A 23145-nucleotide genomic window follows, 5' to 3' on the forward strand; every position below is an offset into this window, starting at 1 on the left:
TGCCTACCTAATGTCCATTGCTACCAAACATCCATTCTTCTGCTTCTGGGAATATTTCACCAAATTTCCTTCGAGAAGCCTCCTCTATTGTTTGTCCCTGGCTGTCGTGGGATTGACTCCACAATGAACTCTAGATGTAGGCCCAGATGGTTTAAAGTAATCACTATATTCCTTTGCCTGGGCCACCATGATTGATTTGAAGACTGATACACAACCTAGTCAGAGTCAATGAGGTGCTAGGAGACATTTACTAGAGAATAATATCTAAAAAATATAAGGAGCTCATACAACTCTATAGCAAAAAACAAACAAACAAACAAAAATCAATCTGATCAAAAAAGGAGCAGAGGAGTTGATATTTTTTCTAAAGGATATATATATATTATATATATATAATATATAGGCAACAGGTATATGAATAGGTGCTCAACATCACTAATTATCAGGGAAGTGCAAATCAAAATCATAATGGGATTTCTCACACCTGTTAGAATGGCTATTATCACAATGACAAGAGGTGAGTATTGGCAAGGAAGTGAAGAAAAGAGAACACTTGTATGCTGTTAATGGGAGTGTCAATTGATGCAGCACTCAGGAAAACTAGTATGGAGTTTCCTCAAAAAAATTAAAGATAGAGCTACCATATGATCCAGGATCCTATTTGGGGGTATATGTTCAAAAGAAACAAAATCAGGATCTCGAAGAGATATCTGCACTCTCATGTTCATCACGACATTATTCAAATTAGCTAAGATATGGAAACAATCTAAGTGGCTGCCTACAGATGAATGGATAAAGAAGATGTATTACACACACACACACACACACGCACACAGCCATGAGAAAGATCCGGTGATTTGCAATGACATAGATGGATCTTAAAAGGCATTATGGTAAGTGATATAAGTCAGACAGAGAAAAACAAATACTGTATGATACTTGTATGTGGAATCTCCAAAAGCCAAACTCATGGAAACGGAGAGTATGATTTAAAGACCATGAGATATTGGGAGCCAAGGCTGCTCTATTTGGTGATCAATAACAAGAGTTTGTCCAGAAAGGGAGAAGTGAGTCTATCCAAGGGTGGTACTGGCCTTACGAGGTGGCCGGTTCTACCAACAGCAGGAGGCTCAGCACAGACCGAGGGGCCATACTAGCTCCTCTAGCTGAGTGAACAAGTTACCACAGCAAGCTGAAAAACGTTGCTCATATACCCACTCCTGTGAGTTCTTTCTTCTAGAAAGATCTGGGAAGAGTAAAAGGGGAGTGAGAAGTCCTACAATAATGGTGACTGCCAGAGCCAGAGAAAGGGTGTTTATTCATGTTAATGTGATCACAATTTAACCCCCTGACTTGTGAGGTCTGAGACACACAGATTACATGTGAAATACCAAAGACTATGTTTCCAAGCACTAAAAGAATTATTGTGGTAACTACGCAAAAGATGAAAAATAATTTCAAGTATATCAGACCCTCCATAAACAGAATGGACCTGATTACCTCTGTAGTAAGTTTACTCTGTTTTCAATTCATTACTTTCTAGTCAAATCTCAGAATTTTGTCTCGACTAAAATGGTTTGTATCTGAAGTATGTAATCTGAGATAAAGTCATTTCTTTGCTTTATTTCTCTATGAAAGACACCTCTCTCTCTCTCTCTCTCTCTCTCTCTCTATATATATATATATATAATTATATAGTATATATATAAAATATATATATTTATATATATAATTATATAGTATATATATGTAATACATGTATAGATTGCATATATATATAGTATATATATACATATATATATCTGAGGCAAAGTTATCTTAAAAAGTATATATATAGTGTGTGTGTATGTGTGTGTGTGTGGTGTATATATATATACACTATTTATATATGTATTACTATCTATACATTACTATCTATACATGTATTACTATCCAGGGATAATTTTGAATTTGTTTTAGGAAGACAATATTTAGCACCCGTGTAGTAAAGAGACCCGGGTATAATACTGAGGTCTTGACCTCTTAGGAAGCTAAAATGTTCATAGGAGTAAATCAGGTATGAGAGTGGGCAAGAATGGTAGTAATGACTATGAAGAAAGTCAGACCCGCTCTGCTCTCCTATGATTGTGTGATTTAGGGTAAGTCAGTGTGATGAACAGATTTATAGCTTTTTAAGATACCTTTGCTCAGATTTGCCTCCAATTGTAGAAAAACTACTAGTGATAGGCCTTGGTCTTGTTTTGTGTTTTTATCAGTTCCTTGGATGGTATCATAGAAAGCATGCTTGTCATACTTACCAATGTTGCAAAGCTGAGAAAATTTGTTTGATGATGGATTCAATGTCCAGAAAGTCCTAGGTAGGCAGAAATGTGAAAATCAAACTTACAAACAAAATTTAATAAAATCAAATATTCAACCAGTTAACATTAATTAAAGCCAGTTAAGATGAAATCTAGTGCATTCCTAATGAATACCCTGTATAACAAGCGGAAGAAACATGAATTATAGAATGAGGAAGCTATTAAAAAAATTAGTACAGTATTAAACTGTAATGACACAAGAGTTTTGTCCAAAACAGGAAAGGGAACCACTCTGTGTTTTTGTTCTGATAATCCTTGAAATATTATAAACAGAATCTAGATACCAAACTTTCAGAGATGTTGAACAAGTAGGCCCATAGGCCCACAAAAGTGGTAAAAGAAAAAGATGGAGAGATCTAGAAACTATGTGAGGAGATGTAGAGTTTAAAATGTCAGAGACTTTTTCTAGGAAAAGAAAATCTTTAGGGAGCATATGACAGGTATGGTCAATTGATTGGAAGGGAGGTCATGTGGAAGATGACTCGTTATTTTATCTGTCTCCAGAGGACAGAGACAGGACCAGTGGAGGAAAGATGCAAGGAGGTGGGTTTCAGAAGACTTGGTTTAGGTCTAGACTTGTTGACAAAAGGCTATCTTGGCAAAAAGTGTTTTTGCCTTTTCCTGATGGTGTTCAGGCTGGGGCTGGGTGCTTAGCTGTCACGGATATGGGAACAAAGATTCCACTTCGGGAGGGAGAGCAGGCTGAAAACTTTTAGCTCCCTATCAAATCTGTGATTTTATGAGCCCTGACAGTCATTCACCTTCTACTTGAATAGTTCTGATAACTGTGGGACAGATATTCTTGTTTGAAATTTTACACACACACACACACACACACACACAATTTGCTCTTGTTTTGCCTTGAACAATAGAAGCGAAGGTGACATTATAGCTTTGACTGGTTAAATTTTTCTGGAGAAATGTGTTTAATTGAAGTGGCAATATTGCTCTTAGATTGTCCTATCGACTGAGCTGACTGTCCTTTATTAGTACTCCAGCAAATTCTGAACACTCTTCAAAACAGGATTAATGCCTTTTTGTCACTGTTCATATTGAAACTGGTATCAGATCTGGCTTAGGACAGTGGAACAAAAGTAGATGCAAAGAGTTAATGCCCTCTAAAGTCAAGATTGGGTTTCAAGATTAGAGGCAAGACTGAGCCTGCCTGCGAGACTCTAGCAACCCCAGCAATCAGCAGAGGAAGGATATTGAGACTGAGAACTTGGCTCAGTCTTCTAGATATTGTATATTACTAGCCATAGTGATTTTTTAGAAAGAGGTTTAAATGTAAAAATTTTAGACTTACAGAATAGTCAAAGTTTTAATGGTTTGAGAGATTTCAATACTAGTTTCAAAAGTCATGCTTTTCTTTGTGTTAAAGTTGCATTTCTTTTGTTATACGTTATTTGAGATAAAGTAGTATAACTGAATCTTTTTTTATACAACTCAGCCTGCATTGCATGGGTGATGGGTTTATAAATCTGTATGTTTTGTTATAGGCCTTAACTTCCAGGTATCTTCATTTAGATGTTAATTTTTGTGTTTGAGCAAATCCTAAAGTGATTTTTGAGCAAACTTTATGGTGTGACTATGGTTCGATAATTTGGAACCTTAGGTGGGAGGTGACCTCGGCCATCGACACCAGATAATAGGACTCATTGTCTTAGGTTGAGGCTCCTCTTTCCATTTCCAGAGTCATCATTCATGTCTACTCTTTATCCTTTCCCAAGTAGGTTCAGAGCATGCCTCTCTGAATGAGCCTTGTTCTATATTTGGCCGCCAGAATAATCAACCTTGAAACCTATTTCAATCACTTCATGTCTCTATAACCCCCCGGGTTTTCTCATTGTATTAAATTTAAATCCCTTAACGTGTAGTTGAGAGCCCTCTCAAAAATCCCATCTTTTTCCTTGAAGTTTCCAATTTTCTGTGCTGTTATTACCCTTCAGGAAAAACATTTTCCTTAATTCATTCACTTGTTCATTCATTCACTCAAGAAGGAAACAATATTTATTTATTGAGAATCTGGTGCTGGAGGTTTTTAATCTTCACAACAACCTTAGTAGTATCAACTGATAGTTGGTGCCAATTCAATGCCAACAGTAATCTTCAATTTGGGATGTGGTGAAGAAGAAAACTTTATTTAGTGCAAACAGCTCAGTTGTGATACAGCATGGCTGTGAGAACAGTTCAATAGTGTTACAGCTCAATTACCTGAGGCAGAGAGGGGAGGGTCTCTATCCTGCTAGACTGCTCTGCTCCAGTGGAGATATCCTAGGTGTTTCAGCTCCAGCAGATGAAACACAGACTTTCCATGGAAAGTTTGCCTCCTGAGCTAGAGGGGAGCTAACTTATATAGACAGAAGTCCCTGTCCTGGTCTCTGATTGGTCTGTCCTCATGCAAATAAAGACTGCAAATCCTTGTAGTTTGGTCTGAAAAAGCACTGTCTTGATTGATCAGAATGGAGTTGCTCTAATTGGTTAGTGAAGATGCTGATGAGAATATAGCTGTGCAGCTTGATTGAATGGGGAAGACCTCAGTTCTATTGATTAAAATACAGTTCCAGGAACTCCTGTATAAGGGCTAGCTCAAATGTCAGGAACACAGTGCAGGCAGGCAGCTCAGTGCAGCCTTCTCCCTAAAACTTGGCTTACATGAAAGGCTCCTGTTTAGAAATGACTGGTAGACTATTTTTCTTCCTTCCTTCCTTCCTTCCTTCCTTCCTTCCTTCCTTCCTTCCTTCCTTCCTTCCTTCTTTCTTTCTTTCTTTCTTCCTTTTTTCTTTTTCTTTTTCTTTTTCTTTTTCTTTTTTTTTTTACAATTTGAGCCCATTAGACACCAGGAGGCCTTCTTAATAGGTATCTTCTTTCTCAGATTCCACAATAGGAAGGCAATATTGCCATTTAATAAATAAGAAGACCGAGGGTCAGAGAACTTCAATAACTGCCAACGTCACTGGCTTTTGTCGGATTATAACTTCCATGCTCTTTCTACTACATAATATTTCCTCTCATTTTACAAACATTTATGGGGTTTCTATTTTGTGCCACAATTGATGAATAGAATGACACACCAACACCATGTATTGAACATTTAAATTTTAAGCATTTTTTGTACATTGATTCTTCCTCTGCCTTCTCTTTTTCCTTCTCCTCCTCTCCTTCCCCCTCCTCTTTTTTTGATTCTTCTTTGATTCTTCTTAATTAATTAGAACAAATTCAGTCTAGGGGAAGAAATAGGCAGAAATACTTTTGTGTTCTGAATTTCTCTTGCTTACTTTTACCTCCTTTATCAAGCCTGTCCTTCAACACTTGAATTTAACCTTCCACCCTTTGAAGTTTGTCATGTATCTAGCCATGCAAATTCTTTCACATACTCACAATTAATTTATTCAACAAACATTTATAAGGCGGTAGTATATTCAAACCACAATGCTAGGTTGATGCTGGGAATGCAAAAGTGAACAAGATTTGGTCAAATGGAAGAGATAAACAATGTGAGAACTAAAAAGAATTATGAGATTGTGGGGAAAGAAGCTATGAGGCTGTGGGGAGGGAGGGAGTGATTTTCTTTGGAGCTCAAAGATGAGTAAATGAGCTTACCTTAGGGTAGAGGAAGAAGTATGCTCCAGGCAGAGTGAAAGCACCTACAATGGGACAGAAATGTGTTTTGAAGTCAAGCAAGTACAGCTGGGTTGAAGGGCATGGCTCAGGGGGAGGCCAAAGAAGCTGAGGGCTGGAGTTGGAGAACCACTACTTTTTATTTTTATTTTATTTTTCTTTTCATGAAGAACTATGACCTAGTATTGGAACTATGTTTTGGAAAGATGGTTTCATGAGCCCCTTTGGGTACATCTGAGGAAAGAAGCCCTTCAGGAGGGCTTCACCTGCATTCACCATCATCCTCCACATCTCCAGAAAAGAATTACAAATTCCACAAGGAAAGGAGATCTTTCTCAGTATTTGTTTATGTTTTTGGACTTTAATACAGTACTATGTACAATAACTATTTCATAGACGGCTATTATTTTTTAGGTCAATGAAAGTAATTTGTTGCCTCTGGTCACTAGTGAATACTTCTTTGTAGCCTAATAGTTGAGGTTGAATGTAATTATTCAGAATACCTGGGAAGGTAAGGAGGGAAGGGGCCTTTCTGGGACAATTTCTATTCTTTTGACTCCTGGAAAATTTGAAGGAGAGGATGGGATGCAGTCGGTTAACCATTTTGAGGCCGTGTAATAGGATACGTTTGAATTAATTAATATAAACCTAACAATTAAATAATGTGGCCTATGCATTGTGCTATGTTTGATAGGTAACAGAAATAGATAAGAGCAAGGAACAGTCTCTGCTCTTGTGAGCGCACATTGACACTGAAAGGGGGAAACATATTTTAATTTTGATATAATAAAATCTGTTCACATTGTTAGCCGTGTGAACAAAGTGCTGTGGGAAATAGAGAAGGGAGCGACAAAACAGCTCACAAGGTTGTTGTGGGGGATTTTTAAAAAGTTAATATATGTGTATATTAAAAAAGTCATCGTCTTAGCTCTGATTATTACTCAGCAATCACTGCATTTATATTGGTATTTGGCGATCTTTTGTAGAACGTGCAGCCCTTAACTTTCAGGAGTTGCTAGTTCCCCAGAGCCTCAGACTTCTTTAGTCTGGCTAAAACCAACTGACTTTCTGGTTAGTTTATGCAGGCCTGTGGGGCAAAGGAGGCTCCAGCAGCTCCAGCAAATCCGAGCTTTTGGAGGCGGTTATACTCGGCAGTTTACGGCAGTGGGCGGGTCCCTAAGCCCCATGTGGTCCCGACATCATTGACATGGCGGAATCCCCCATCAAACCCTCCTGGTAGTTATTTGAGCGGCGGCGGCTGGCGAAGGAGGAGGAGAGCGGCGGCGGCGGCGGCGGCGGGAGCAGCGAAGAGGACGGCAGGGATCCTCTGGGTTGCCGGCTGGGAAGGCGTGGGCGACCCGGTGTGTGGCGCGCCCGGAGCCCCGTTTTTCAGCCCGAGGGAAGGTAAGGCGTGCAGGAGACTGGAGGGGACCCGAGCTCCGTGTCTCGGCTGCCGGGTCCCGGGGCGCTGGAAAACCCCAGCTGGACGCCGAGTCCGCCAAAGTGCATTCCTGTCCCGGAGCGTTCCCGGCGCGCCCGGCTTCCCGGGGAAAACTTGGCGCCAGAGTGCTGGGGCACCCCGCGCTCGCCTGGGTGCCCCGGCAACACGAGCCCCGGGAGGTGATCGGCCTCCGCTTTGGGGCCGCGTCTGGCTAGGCTCCAGTTCTCCGCACGTCCCTTCAGCTTGCCAGGGCTCGGAGGAGGGAAAGAAACGGGTAGATTCTTCTTGATGGAAAAAAAAAAAAATCTGGGCAGTGCCTCCCGGCTCTCCCTCCCCCCCAGCTCTCCCCAGCCTTCCCAGCAAATTTTGTCCGAGGAATCCGCTCCCCCTCCCGGAATCTCCGCGGAAAGGAACGCTGCCCGGGAGGGGGAGGGCGGGTGGAGAGGCCGAGGAATCTTCGACGTGTCACTTTCCGAGGATGTAGATTTCCATATGGTGGAGGGCGGAGGGCGGGCGTGCGAACTGGGCTGGAAGTTGGGGCCGTCTTTCCGCGCCCAGCGGGGTGGGCCAGGACCTCGGACCCGCAGATGCTCGCCGGGAGGGTCCCGAGCCCCCGCCGGGCCCCCGCCCCCGGCCGGGCCTCTCCGGGACACTCCCCGCCTTGCTGCTGGCCACCTCTGGGCGCGCCACGTCCTCCCTCCCCGTCCTGCCCCCCGGGCTCCCCCCAGGCTGGGGGCGGTAACCGGCGGCCGCGGCGGGACTCGGCGAGCCAGGCGGCTGGAAGCTAGGGTGGGGGAGCGGGGCGCGGCGGGAAGGAGCGGGCGACCCGGTGTGTGGGCCAGCGTAGCTCCGGTCAGTCGGTCACCTCGAGGGGCGCCTTGGCCGGGGGTGGGGCGGGTGGGAGGAATCCGTTCCCCGAGGCGGCTGGGAGGGGCCGTGCGGACTGTCTGGTGCCCGCGGCGGGACGGGGACCGGTCGGCGTGGGATGGGCCTGTCACTGGGCGGAAAGTGGGGCCTCGGGTTGTGCCCACGAAGTTTCCCAAAAGTCCCATCCCAGTGCCCCTTGAGAGCCAGAGCACCCCGGCCTGGTACTGGGAAGACAGGGCTGGGAGGTCCCACGGCGCCGTTGGCGGGGAGGCTTCCAGGACTGCGCGGTTGGAGTTGGAGCTTTTCGAATCTCGGCTCCCACCCTGCCATCCCTGACGAAGGGAAGCAGTGGCACTTTCTTCAAGACAGTGCCGTTTTCCGACTTTCTTAAAAGTTACAACTTTTTATTTTCTCTTCAGGCAACCATTTTCTTGAAACAAAATTTTGAATTTGGCCAGGATGGGCCGACGCTGGAGCCCCAAATCCACACGTTTATCTCTCCATCCCTGTTGGATTCTATTCTCCCTTCCCTTCTTTCATCCATACTTAATCATTTTTTGGAACTGGCGACTTCTTTTGTTGAGTGGGCACCCCCTGATTGCTTGTCTGTTTATTTTTTAATTTGCAGTTAATTTGCTTTGAATTTCCTCCAGTTTCCAGGCCTTCCTAGGGAAAGCAAAGGGAGAGGGAATAAGTCACTTTTTTTTTTTTTTTTTAAATGTGGAGAGAGGTGGGGCATTGGGAAAGGGGTGGTTATGGGCAAAGAGTCAGAGGGAGCAGACAGACCCGGAAGAAAAGGAATCTGCTCTGGAATAACACTTTTTTTTTTTGGAGGCTTTAGGCCTTAGGCTAAAGAACACTGCTCTGTTCTGATTTGTACTGCCTGAGTTGCTCTTCCACACTCAAGTTAAAGCTGTGACTTTGGGGGACTGATCAACGCCGGGGAAGAGGCCTGCAGCCCATAGCCTGTGGCCCTGGTTTTGTGCCTTGTGTGGGGACCCTTGGTTCCCGCTCGTTGGAAGCCCACAAACTTTGTGGACCTGGCGTTTGGTAATTTCCTGGCTCCCTGGGAGCATCTGTTAGCAGAGGGTAAAGTCTTTGGGACTTCACTGAGGGAGGGTATAATTCTTACTTTGTTTAAACACTATAGGGTCACCCACAAGCTGGCTAAGAATGAGGCAGGGCTGGTTAAAAAAAAGTCATTAGAAATTGTACTTAAACTTGCATATGCTTTTAAAAGTATTTTTGTTTAAACGCTTTAAGAAAAAATTTCGTCTGTAAAGATAGTGTTCATTTAAGAGATGTTAAGACTGCAAGATATCATCACGGAATAGGGGGTTGTAGCTTCTAATTACAGTATATACAATTTCAGAAAGATATTCCGGTAACCTTTTAAGACAGACTTTATAAATAGCTCACATCAGACCATGGCTGTATTGCAGAGCTAGTGTTATGGGGTTTGGGGAAGAATGCTTGGGATCAGTTAAGAAGCTCTAGGAACCCAGCTAGTAGTTTACTCAGTAGGAGTTTGTGCCCCTATTGCTTAACACTTCATTTAACATGGTGGAATTTGATATAGCATCCTTAAAAGTTAACCAGAAGAACTTCTCAAAGTTTTCAATTTTAGGAAAATGACGTCCAAGGAGGGGAAGTGATTTGTTCAAGGTTACTTTCATAGATTAAAGTCCAATATAGGATTGTATTAATAGCTACTCTTTCTTGGATATCTAATGCATACTGAGTACTTTGTATTTTTATCATTAAAATTCGAATAACAGTCTTTCAATTTAGGTGATGTTATGGACATTTTACAGATAAGGCCATTGAGATTCATAGAAATTAAGTAACTTGTGTAAGATCACATAGCTACCAACAGCATTATAGAAGTTTCTAAGATGATGGAAATTGTTCTGTATCTGTGCTGACCAATATGGCAGTCACCAGCCACATGTAGCTGTAGCTGTTGTAGGTTTGATACGTGGCTAGTGGGACTGAGGAACTGCATTTTAAATTTTATGTACTTTTGATTATTTTAAACTGCTATTTGTGGCTACTGGTTACCATGTTGGAGATCTCAGTGTAGAACTTTTTGATTCCCAAATTTATTCACATTTTACTGGGTTGTATTGCTTTTTAGAGCTAGTTTGGTTTTCCTCCACATTTCCAGGAGATGTTTAGATTCATCTCTTAAGTGGAATTTAAATACTGAATTAGCTATAGCTCAATTTTGCTTTCGCACTTTGGATAAAAAAAAAATAAGCAAATTATTATTATTTTTAAATGCTTGCATGTCATGGTAAAAACTGATGGACAAAAACTTTAAATGACATTTTCATGTTTGGTTGAAATAATTGTTTATTAGGAATTGCTGAAAAGGTAGTCAGCTAGCTTGTTGGATATTTTAGTGTAACAGAAGAGTGTAAATAGGCAACATGAAAACTCCCTAATGGGAAGTTAAAAAAATGACCTCCTAAGACTTATATTTACTTGTTCATTGGATGATTCTTTTTAAATGGCTTAATAAGTTTTAGGTAAATAATACTGCCAAACTGTCATTTAATTTTCCTTTTGTGGCTCCACAATTAATCTGAAGAATTGAAATCCTTGCTTTGCTATCAAGGAGTAAAATTCAAATGATTCAAACAGTAACAGAGATTCTTTTGGTGGCAAATAGTCAAATAATTTTCTGATTATTGGATTTCATTTAATTCTGTTGCATTTTAGACACTGATAGAATTTCAAGAACTTTCTGATTTTGTAAGAAATAGTGAAAATTTCAAGTCATGTTAAAGTAAGCATTCATTTATCTAGATTCCATTCATAAATATGCAATAACCCAATAAATATCTTTTCTTCCCTCCCTCCCTTTCCATACTATTTTTGGGAAAAGACAAATGATTAATGATTTTTATTAGGACTTTTAAAAAGGTGACTTCCAGGTTCAGTATAAATCTATCTGAATATGCTATACCATAGTTATTGTACTATGGCATAATTGCAGTTCATAATTCTAACGTTTAGCATTGTATGATCCTGAATGCCTAAACTAGTAAATGAGCTTTTAAGCCGTATTATTTTAGTGTTATGTGAATCGCATGGCCTCCAGCTCTCTGAAATTTGTAAATTCAACTATAGGTAAGGAAAGTGTCAGTGGGACTGTTCAGATAGCTGAAACAGCCTGTTCATACCCATTCCTGACCATTGGGAGCATAGTTACCGTCAATGAATGAGGATGAGAACCATGTTATAAATAGGATTATAGTGTTCTCGTGAGTGTGACAAATACAGGAAACATGATTTAACTCATGATGTATGGTTCCATTTGTAGGACTTCAAGGTGTTTAATACAAATGAGAGATAGTGAATTTTAAAACAAAGATGTCAACATGATGGACAAAGATTAGAAATCTTATACCTCTAGTGAGGGCCACATCAGATCATCAGTTTGAAATCAATATCTAGTCTGTCAGGAGCTCACTTTACTTTTCAGGTGTATGTCCTTGATAAAATTATGAGCCACTCATGGTCTGGGTTTCCTCATTTTAATATAAGGAGAAAACATCTTATGCATACAATTTTTCAGATGGTTGTCACAGGGATTAATGGGTCAGTGTACTGAAAAGTGTTCGGTAAAGCCTATGCAAACTCCGTATTTCATTATATTCCAAAGTTTAAAACTGAGCTAGCTGTTCCTACAGTGTTTGCATGTTTTCAGAAACTTCCAAATTGTGTTTGGATAGTTTGAAAAGAAATTTATTTTTTTCTTTGTGATGAGTTAATAAAGTTTCAAGTTTTAGATTGCTGTGTTTCATTTTCTCCCAACTCCGAATGGAATAGTTGATTTGTGACCTCTAAAGTTCTACTGTACATAAGTCATCCCAACTTCACCTTTGTGGGGTAGTTTTTCCTTAGATGTGACCTGTAGCTTTAGCATTGTTTAAGTAGACAGGACAGCCTACTTGACTCAGGGTCGTTTTTGAGGTGGAGGGGAAAAGTACAGTCTCTTAGAGGAAATGCCAATATTGAATGATAGAGGCTTTGGCTTAGTCCTTGTATATAATCTTAGTAAGCCTATTATTTGAGCTTTCAATAATTATAGCTGAGTATGGGGGAGGAAAAGAATCATTTTCAGTGTAAGGAGTCTTTGCAGCCTACCTGTTTCCACTTTAGAAATCACAATTGCTTTTCTTCACATTAATGAGGTTAACCTATTAAATGAATTTTTTTTGTGCTTAGACATTTTCAAGTAAACTGTAATTCTTATCCTTACACCTGCTGAGAATACACGTAGGTGGTTGAGGAGAAGCCTTATTCTTCAGTTTACTCTGAATGCCTTTGAATATAGGGGAATATTCACAAGCATATATATTTTGCCTTAAACAGTACAGTAAGGTATGGTATTATGTATTTTAAAAGGCGGAGAATACTTGAATCATTGTGGCTAGAGGAAGGCTGGCTTCTGTAGAAGCTAAGCACACGTTCATGTGGAAGGGTGATTTTATGGTTGGTGCTTGAACTTTTTGCAAGGTACAACCAGTGAGAGTCCAGTCCCTAATCACAAGCTTGTCCAGAGGGAAGTTGTTTATGGTGCAGTTTTAGTGTCAAGGATCAACCTTTGGTAACTAAATGTATCTGGAGTTAGGGGTGGGATGGGGGGCCGTGAGGCTTTTAAACCACCAACTATAACTCAGGCAAGGTATGAACTTTGGTGATCAGCCATTACAGGTGGGGATGTTTCTGAATTTGGAACTGGATCAGTCCTTGAATCTTTTTCTCTTTTTTTGTCCCTAATTGAGATATGCAAATTTAGCATTCTGTAACTCTGGGATTGTAATTTTAATAGCCTTCGGTGATGAGATGCCTTTGGCAGCACTCACCGTTGGTTCAGGCATTGGCTCCTCATATGTTTTGTTTCTGTCATATCATCACAACTGCTTGTCAGTTTTAAAATAACTGGAGGGAGAAGATTTTAGTGAGATGGTATTGAGCCAAAATTAGCATTATTTGAGATTCTAGTATGTATTAATGTTTAAAATGTCTTATATTAAATGATTATATTTGAGTTTAAAATTCATTTTATTTCATTCCTTGTTTATTGACTCAAGGCATTTATTGAGTTCTAGACTAGGTTCTTTGTTAATGGAATATTCTACTCTGTTCTGACTTTTTTTTTGGCAAATGGAAGGCGTTTTTCTGTTTTATTTACAGGGGGGTATTTTGCTCATATTTTTGGAATGTTGTGTTGAGAACTGTCTACCACCAACTCCTAGGGCAGGATGGTGGCAACTTTTTTGCTGCTTTCTGAAATTTGAGAAGTGTTAAAATTGGAGCACTTAAAGGCTATGTTAAAACAAAATTTTTATTAGAATTTAAGGCTGCTGATACATCTTTGTTTTCACTCTGGGAGATAAAGATTTTTATAAAGGCAACCAATTAGAAAAATAAATTGATTAATAGTATTAGTCTTCAATTATAAAAAGCTCTCAGTTGAAAGAATTGTCTACAAAATTGCCTTTATACATGAGCAAATGTAGTATGAGAAATAATCGAAGATTCTAAAATCCCAGGAAATAACATTTAATTTATTCTTAAGGGACTGAGATTCTCCACAGCTGGTAAAAGAGGGGTCTCTTAAAAATAACTCCATTGTTCTGGATGTAACTAATTAGGAATTTGCAATTATCCAGACAAGTTAAGCATAAAGTTTGGCTTCCTATTCTGTATGAAAAGGTTATTCTGTAACTAAAGTTTTAAATAGATCATAAAGGGAATATTTACCAAATTAGGAGAATAAGCCACTTTTAAGCACCTTGGAAAAATCAATTTATTTAACAGCTATGTAAAACTGCAGTATGGGTTGAAGCTAGTTCCACTGCAGGGCGTTTCAGAGGAGCCCTTGGAAGTTGTTGGATTGTCATGAAATAAATGTTGATATACTTAAAGTCATCATGTGAACTAGGAACAGTTTACCAGCAAAAGCTAGAACTGTATTTTTGTATGCAATGTAAATCACAACAGTAAGCAAATATCCACCTACCCCATCTCGCCCCACCCCCACCAATAGACTCCATCTGTGCCAGTGGGTTTGTTTTGGAGGTTTTCTGTTGACTTTTTTTTGCTACTTGTTAATTTCTTTTGTCACCTGTAAGCACTTGATGGCAGATTGGTGAGAGCAGGTGTTAAAGATTTAAGAACGACATTATTGCTTTTAGCTGCCTATCTCTTTTGCCTCCGGTGTGGTCAATGTTGTGGAAAGTCCTGGGAATAGTATTTAGATAAGCTCATTACCCGTTTCTTCTCCACTTTCACTAAAGGAAGACCTTCTGGGGTACGTTAGTTCTAGGTTAGTTCTAGGTGCCGTGTGGACTGATGGGTAAAAAAGAGTAAATTTCTTTAAAAATATCTCAGGATATTTACATCTAGTTACTCACACATGAGATTTTCTAGCATGTGATTATTTAGGGGTTAGGTTGACCAGTTTTTACAGTGCAAGTTATATGTGTAGGACATTTGTAGGATATTACGCTCTTATATTTTAAGGTACTTTTTCCATCACATTCTTTATCTTCTATTTAAGTCGTTTAAGAGTAAAATACTAAAAGACTTTTTAGAAATTACTGTTCCTGATTTCTTTATTGTGGATTTTCTGAGGAAAAATAATTTAGATTTAAAATAGTAGAGGGAAACGTTCTGCATTAGTGAATCAGATAATACTTAAAAGTATATTGAACTGGAACCGTAGTGTATTGTTGGGAATGTAAAAAGATGCAATGCTGTGAAAAAGTTTTGCGGTTCCTCAAAAAGTTAAACATAAAATTACCTAGCAATTCCATTCCTTGGTATATACCCCAAATAATTGAAAGCAAGGACTCAAAAAGTTAACTTGTACACCAGTGTTTACTGTAGCATTAGTTAAAATATCCAAAAGGTGGAAAGGACCTAAGTGTCCATTCACAGATGAATGGATAAACTAAATGTGGTATTACATACAATGAAATATTATTCAACCATAAAAAGGAAGGAAACGCTGACACATACTACAACGTGGATGAACCTTGAAAATATTATGCTAAGTGAAAATAGGCCAGACACAAAAGGACAAATATTGTAATTTTCCTCTTATATGTGTATCAAGAATAGGTAGATTCATAGAGACAGAAAGTAAAATAGAGATTACCAGGGGAAAAGGGAATGTGATTAATGTTTAATGGGCACAGTTAGGGGTAATGAAGAAGTTCTGCAAATGAATAGTAGTGATGGTTGTATAACATCGCGAATGTATTTAATGTCGCTGAATTGTATACTTACAAATGGTTAAAATGGTAAATGTTTTGTTATGTATATTTTATCACAATAAAAAGTGAAAACAAATATTGGAGATTTATTCTACACTATCTGTTTGCTCCCCCGTGGTCTACTCCAGCGTGCTGGTGTGTGTAGTCCCACCCCCGCCCCCTTCTACTGCAGCCTAATGGTAGATTCCCCTAGGCTGTTTTTGGAGATCTGAGTTTCTTTATTTTATTAGCTGACTTTAATTTAAGCGGACACTATTTAAAAGAAGTACATCTCTGGAGGGAAGAAAAGACATTTTAAAATTTAGATGAACCAGGTAATTTATTAATATTAATATCCACAGACCATCTCAGCACATAAATTCTATCCTGAATTTCACTGAGTCATCTAAAAACCAGGGGGTAAGATGTACAGTTAGACCAATCATATTTTCTAGCCTTTAAACATCTTATTCAGTTTTGCAATCTTCAGTACTTTAGGAAGAATTTTGATTTCCACTTAGAGAAATGGCCTAAGTCATCTCAGCTAGAACTAACGTTAGAAATGCATTAGGTGCTAACATTCATTTCTTTACTAAAATCTGTTGGAAGTAGTGAAAGAAAGTAAACATGTCGTATTCTGTTTTATTCATCTGAATTTGTCTCGTATCTAATAATTTCATAGAAGTTACTGTTCTCTAAAGTTTTTTTTTTTTTTTCCTGAGACATTGATATTGAGTTTGGGTAGATTACTTATGAAAAGATGGCAGGATTTTTGTTAAGTAATTAGATGTAAAACTTCAACATCAGATAAAAAGTGCATGCTAGGAATACTGAAAATATATTGATATTCAAATAGAAAGTTATAAGTTCATATATATATACAAATATCCAGTTGTAGGGGCTATCGCATACTGTGGACTGTACAGTTTTTGCTATCCATAAGTTTATTAATTCTTGAACTGGAAAACAGTATGTAGTTGCAAGAGTATGGTGCTAGTGTGTATGCATGCTTTGCTCTTTACATGGGGTTATTTTCTTTGCTGGTCTATTTCCATGATCTGCTTCTTAACTGTACAAGTAGTCGGATCATTAGTAACTGGTACCGAAAGTTACTGAGAGTCAGGGTCTCTTTATATCTAGTAGAGATATAAAGAGTTACTACAACATTATGTTCACAGCAGTCTTCATTGATTTTTAACTCATTTAAGGGAAAAGAATGTCACATTCTATTTTACATATCCTCATTTTGTTATAGAATCATCATTTTAGGTAATTAATCACTTCAAATTCTTCTAGCACTTTATACTTTTCAGAACACTTCCCTGTGGTCTCATTGTCTCCTTGTCACCTTGACTTGAGTGTAGAGATGATTACTACTGATGTAAGGTCTGTAATGGTGAATGCATAGTAAATGTTCATTGGATGGCTAGATGGCTAGATGGATGAACTAGGCTGAATGTGCCATTTAAACTTAGTACCTCTCCTCAGGTACTTCTACTGAAGTTGACCTTTTTGAAGCATGAGTTGTGTTACAGACATTTTTTGTGTTTCCACAGTTTTTGAGTTTTTCTCTCATGGTAGGGATTTAATATAGAACAAATTAAAACAAAGACATGAGTCATCTTCAGTGCAAACTTAGCCTTTCATGTATTGCTGTTTTAAAGTTCTGCAGAAAATACATGGACTTTTTTCTTGTCTATATTAGATAGCTAACAGATTTCAAAAAATTTGAACGAGTAGCTTCTATTTCAATTCCATAAGAATGTGGCCCTTCCTTTTGTGTATTTTGCTTGTCTATTGGAGTCAGTTGGGAATTATAAATTAATAAAATTATTTTTTTGAAAAAGGTAACTTTTCAGAGATTTGTAGTAGTTTAAAATGATCCTTTTGTAGAAAAATTCTAGAAGGGAGACATTAAGGGACAGAAAACAAAACTCCAAAATGTACTTTCCTAAGATGTTGGAGACTCGTGGCCAGAGTGTTGAGTGCTGAACTAAGCCTTGGAGAAAGGGTCAAAGAGCATGTCATGAAAACCTGAGGAGACTGGCCACAGCTGTTGAAGGTGGAATTAAAGCGTGCCTGAGTTAAAGAATTTCTTGGAGCATATTGTAGGGGTGTATATGTGTGATGGAAGGTACAGAGGGCTCTTATTATGTCTGGGGGATTATGTCTTATTCATTATGTGTAGCATCTGGAAATGTTAATCATTTCAGGTGAATAAGACAATCAGACAAGTTTGGGAAACTCAGGCTTGGGAAATTGACCTTATTGACGTCTGTCCTTTAAGTTTTTTAACCTATGGCAGGAAAGAAGTGAGGCGGGAAACGTACTTAGGAGATCAGAGAACTCCAGATAGGAACTGGGGAGAATTTAAGGGTTCCTCAGAGGGATTTTGTCATCATATTCTTTGGGGTAAGATGATAACCAGCTCTTGGCAGTTTGATATAGAAATGAGGACACATGTCATTTATGCCCTAAACTTCCAGTCTGACCACAAGTCAGATGTAAAATGTAATAGAGATGACCAGCAATTATCAATCACCTACCATGTGCCGGGCATATTCATTAAACTAATTCTGCAAGGTAGATATTTCTTCTATCTTTCTGTGCACGTGTCCAGTATCCACTGCTGAAGACCAGGTGCCCTATAAGTGTTTGTTGAGTGAATTAAGATGAGAAGACATGCTCAAAAAGGTTTAAAAGGTCATCTAGATTGATTGAAGAACTTTTTTCTCAGATGTATCACACTGCTTCTCAGTAGTTCATGTTAATACGTTATTTGTATCTCCAGTCCTGGAACAGTGTCTTTGTGTTCCCAGGTAACTGAATGCCAAGTATTAGTTGACTGTCTTTCATGTGATCAACCTGTCTATTGCCTAAACTTTATTTTTGAAAAAATAATATTTTGGACATCTTTCAAGAGGGAAATTTTTCTAGGTTGTTTTCTATAATAGCAGCTTAACTTTGGAATGAGAAACCAGAGAATAAAAGTATACTTACAGAAACTAACATATGATACTCATTATAGTGAATGGGAAAAATCTAGAGCAGTTGGTAAAGAACTGGTGGTAGTGTTTTACTTTATTCAGACATTTGAAAACTATGAAAGAGTCTTTTTCATTCTGTAGCAATATAGTTTTGTCCATCTTGCAGTCCTCTTCTCAGTGCTTTTCATTTTAAGTGAATTTATATAAAGATTCTGTGCTTATAATTTGCACCTGGAAAAGCAAGTCCTCTTATGCTTAACACTAACTCTTTCCTTCTTTTAAGGTTAATAGTTTGTGGTGTTTGGGCTGCACCAAGACAGCCACAGGGATGGAATGGCACAGAATTGACTAAAACTGCCTCATCTCTGTAAGCTCAAAGAGCAGCTCCTGTGATTAATAAAAGGTGACCTCAGGATTCAGAGGAGCCCTGTGCTTTCCCAGACAGTCCAGGCTAAACCTGGGGAGCTGGCAACCCTAAATGCTTCCTTTGTTAGAAATCATGTAGCTCTCTACTCCATCTTTAGAAAGTGAGTTCACTGAAGGTGATTTAAGGACAAGGCTCTGGAGTGGGACCTGACTTGCTTGCTTTATTTATGTTTCCGTGGGGTGGTGTGGATGAAGAGACTAATGAAGATGCAGCCCCCGAGGTTGTATTACCTAAAAACTTTTCTTGCAGCTTCACAGAAATGCTCCTCATGGCCCAAAAAGAGCTGTGTGCTTCTTTGGCGATTGTGTTTTCATAGAATGGTGAAGACTGTTAGAACCAACTTTTTGTTTCTCGAAACTTCTGCCCAGGAGGGATGCCATAAATGGTAAAACTTCTTGTGAGAGTACAGCACCCCAGAAAAGTGCTCCTCAGTGTCCTGGCAGGTCTTTGCCTTATTAGTCTTTCAGGACTTCCTGGTGGTGATCCTCATGATGCAGATTACCATAGGATCAAACTAATTTTTAAGAGTACTTAATTTTTAAAATTCTCTTTTACACCCTAATATGTAAAGAAGACAGTTTTAAGCATCTATAAGCAAAAGAATATATTTAATTTTAGGATTTGGGAATTTTATTTGCTTATATTTATTTTAAATTGCTTGGACCCTCTTCTTATCTAACCCTTCATGCAGTTTCACTATCATCACCTAAAAGTAGAGATTTACTTATAATTTCAGATAAGGGACACTAACACTTGTCCATGTATGTACCACTTATAGTCTAGGAAATTATAAAATCACTAGCTTTGAGCTACTTAGGAAGTTAAATTTTTAAAATATTGCCTTTTTTTTTTTTTTTTTTAAAGAGGCACAGGGAGAGGGAGAAGAAATGAATAACAATTTTTAAGGCTTATATTTTATTTCAGGCTTTAATTATCAACAGATATTTTAACTGCTTCTTCATTAAGAAATTTTATGGTAAATTGTCTCTAGGATTATTTGATTTTGACATTTTAATCCCGCTGGGTTTACTGTGCTGTAGTTTTAACTGGATAGTAATACCTCTGATCTGAATAATTTAAAAATATACCTTTTTAGATTTAGCCTCTTGCTGGTTATATTAAATTTAAACATGGAAACATGTTGCTTCCAATTTATGTTTCACTTTTCCGATTCTCTTAAATTAGTTCAGTTTTCTCAAGACTTTATTCACATCTGTCAGGACATAGTAGCTGGTTAAAAAGAGAAAGAATTGAGGATTCAAATAAATTTCTCTACCAAATTACCTTAGCTTCATTTCATTTGGAGTAATTTTGGGCCTCAGCATTTGCTATTAACTTGCTAGTTTTGCAGGTTTTCCTTCCCAGCCTTTGTGAGGAGCAGGAGTTGTAGGAGTGAGGAGAGGAGTGTGGGCCAGGGCTTGGGCAGGATGTAGAACCGACAAAGGTGAGCAAGTTTGTTCCTATTATGTTTCATGTGGGATGATAAATTTTCCAAATTCTAGTTTCCACTGAGTCATCCGTGAGTTCAATAGAGGGACAATTCTAAGTCTGCCGTCAGATGTTCTGCTTGGCAGATTAATGAAGAACTTTTTTTTTTTTAATCTTAACACAGATTGCTGTATTTGTATATCTTCAGTGAGTTTCATTTCAGAAAAGAAATAACTCATAATATTTTTCATGAAAAAGCATAGAATGATTTTCTAGAAAGTTTAATCACAAGATATGTTAGATTAAAAGGAAACATCTTTTCAGAGAAACCATTCTTGGGATTTCTTTGGCTCCTTATAAATAATAGCAGATTATTACATATGGTTTTCATATTTGGAGGGCATGGGAAACCCACTTGCCTTGGAATTAATATTTTTGGTGAGAAGTTAAATCCTTACTCATCATTTATAATGGGATGATTAAGCCCATGTGCTCTATAAACTGAGACCTGACTTTGGGACCCCACTGTGCAGATTTCTAACTCTGACTTGGGTTAGGTTACTCAATCTCAGTGGCTTTGTTGAAATCAATTGCTGTTAGGACTATTTAGCTCAGCAAGTGCTTTGAACAAGATGCTATTTTATTATCTTATTCGTTGACCACAGACGTTTAATTGTTAGGCATACGTAATGGGATGATAATTATTTAAAAACATCTCTCAGTTATTTTAAAAGTGTATATGAATATGAGCCATCAGTTTTGTCTTGGCCTTGCCACTGTTTAACTGTTCTTGTTCAAGTGACAGCTTTTCAACTCATCGCAAATCTTAATTGAGCTGTTCAGGTAGTATGGGCATTCAGTGAAAGAATATATGTAAGAAGCCCTTTAGGGAAACAAAAAGCACGTCTGAATACCGTGTAAACATTATTACAGGTGCTGCTTCTACCAGTATTTTTCTTCCCTGCCCCCTCACAGAGAGGTTGTCCCTTTTAAAGTAGATATATGACAGCTCTGCTTCCTCTCCTTAGTTCAGGATCAAAGGAAAGTTGTAATAAAGGAGAGTCACTCCCTCTCATTCCCTCTCCCTTTTTTAGTGGATATTGTTCTGTTTTTAAGAGAGAAGATCAGGCCTTGACAGTAGTGGGCGAAACCGTGGGACTCCCAAGACCTGCCTTTCATCTCTGGGTCACCACCTCAGACGGTGTTCTTCATCTCTAATGGCGTAAAAATGCCACTGCTGGGGAACAGTGCACTGCAGGATAAGACCATAAAGTATTTCTAGAAATCTTATCCACCTTTGATGCTCATTGTTATTCGGATGCTCATTTCTTTTAGAAGGACATAGAATGTTTTGCAGAGGTGTCAATGAGTAGAAAGAATAGTTTGTTTTGGCAGTACCTAAGTCTCACCACCTTCTTGAAATTTAGAATCCTACCTCCAAAAAAAGTAAAAGGAGAAAAATAAAACTGAATTTTAGCTGGTTGTTTACTGGCAGAGTTGTTCTAGACATAAACAGTTGAATGGAAAGGCATTGGAACCTGTGTTGCTCCATAAGAGTGAATGAGCCTGTGTTAGACCTTAATGTTGAAGAGAGAGAGAGAGAAAAAATTCACCTTTTTAAAAAACAAAACGAAACACCAGGCAGTCAGTGCAGGCTTCTGATGAAAATTAAAGGTCAGTTTCTTCAGTGCCCCACCTCAGTGCATGCCTTGGGCTATGTTAATAATGGCAATCCTATTATTTTCTTGCAGTAGACAGGAAATGCTGTCTACACCCATTAGATTTGTTTGAGTGGCCCCTGGCTGGAAATGAAGAAAATTTAATTTTCTAACTTGCAGGAGGAAAAAAAATCATGCAATGCTACATAGAGGTTGCTTCTTGGGTTGGAATAAAAACAGTGTCATTTAAAAAATCTTGATGTTCTGACTTGTAATTATAGCGATGTTTGGCCCTTATTATGCACATTGAAATCATGAATGGGCTTATATGCAAGTTAGGCGTGTAGAAAAGCTTTCTGAATATTGTCAGAACTGGCTCAGTTCTGGACTTCTGACCACATGTTTGCAAACTACCCAGTTTCTCACATATACCCTGTCTGCTGGACACTTGCTTGAAGGAAGGCTTTGTCTCAGAAGATAAATTTGCTTTTCAAAAGCAACATTCATGTCGAAGAAAATCTGTTTATTCATTACGGCAATCAATTACTTTTTGGTTTCAATAACAAGAAGAAAAAAATTGGTATTAGTTAATGTTACAGAGAAAATATGTAAGCTTGTCCTTGCATATTATAAGCACTGTTTTTTGGTTACATTTTCTAATCTCACAGTTCACTTAGATTTCATTGCTGCTTTTGTGTCCTTTAAGAGGGAAACCTCTTAAAAATGATTTTTTAGGTCGTTGATATTCCTCCTATATCTTTAGACAAAATATTTTTATTGTTATTTTGATATTTTTTGGGATGTTCTATTGCAGATTTTCAGTTGGTATATAATTTTTTCTTCTAAGACACTCAATATTAGATTTTTTCCATGAAACACATGAGAGGAAGATCATAAGTGGAAGGGACTTTCTTGGAATCACATGCGTAGCGAGCGCTAGGAGCAGCAGATGTTTCAGTCCTTGTGTTAGAGGAGGTAAGAAAAATCATCCCATTTGAATGGATCTGTAGTTCATATCGAATAGAACTTCTTGTGTTAGCACCGTAACTTCAGGTTATTGTCTCATTTTGCATTGATAAGAC

At 38.6% G+C, this 23145-nt stretch overlaps 1 protein-coding gene across 2 annotated transcripts in view; it reads left to right on the forward strand.

Moving 5' to 3' along the window:
* The first annotated feature begins 7232 nt into the window (after positions 1 to 7232).
* The window catches only part of FNDC3B (fibronectin type III domain containing 3B), a 299021-nt gene continuing 283108 nt past the window's right edge, over positions 7233 to 23145 (forward strand). The window contains exon 1 of one of the 2 annotated variants that reach the window (XM_016155721.2): positions 7233 to 7385. The gene's annotated coding sequence lies outside the window, so the exon portion shown is untranslated. Of the gene's footprint in view, positions 7386 to 8187; positions 8275 to 23145 lie in introns of those variants that run through there. The other variant, XM_016155639.2, reaches the window with a different exon arrangement.

The sequence above is a fragment of the Rousettus aegyptiacus genome, unplaced genomic scaffold (assembly GCF_014176215.1).
Source record: "Rousettus aegyptiacus isolate mRouAeg1 unplaced genomic scaffold, mRouAeg1.p scaffold_m13_p_4, whole genome shotgun sequence".
Classification (NCBI taxonomy): Eukaryota; Metazoa; Chordata; class Mammalia; order Chiroptera; family Pteropodidae; genus Rousettus; species Rousettus aegyptiacus.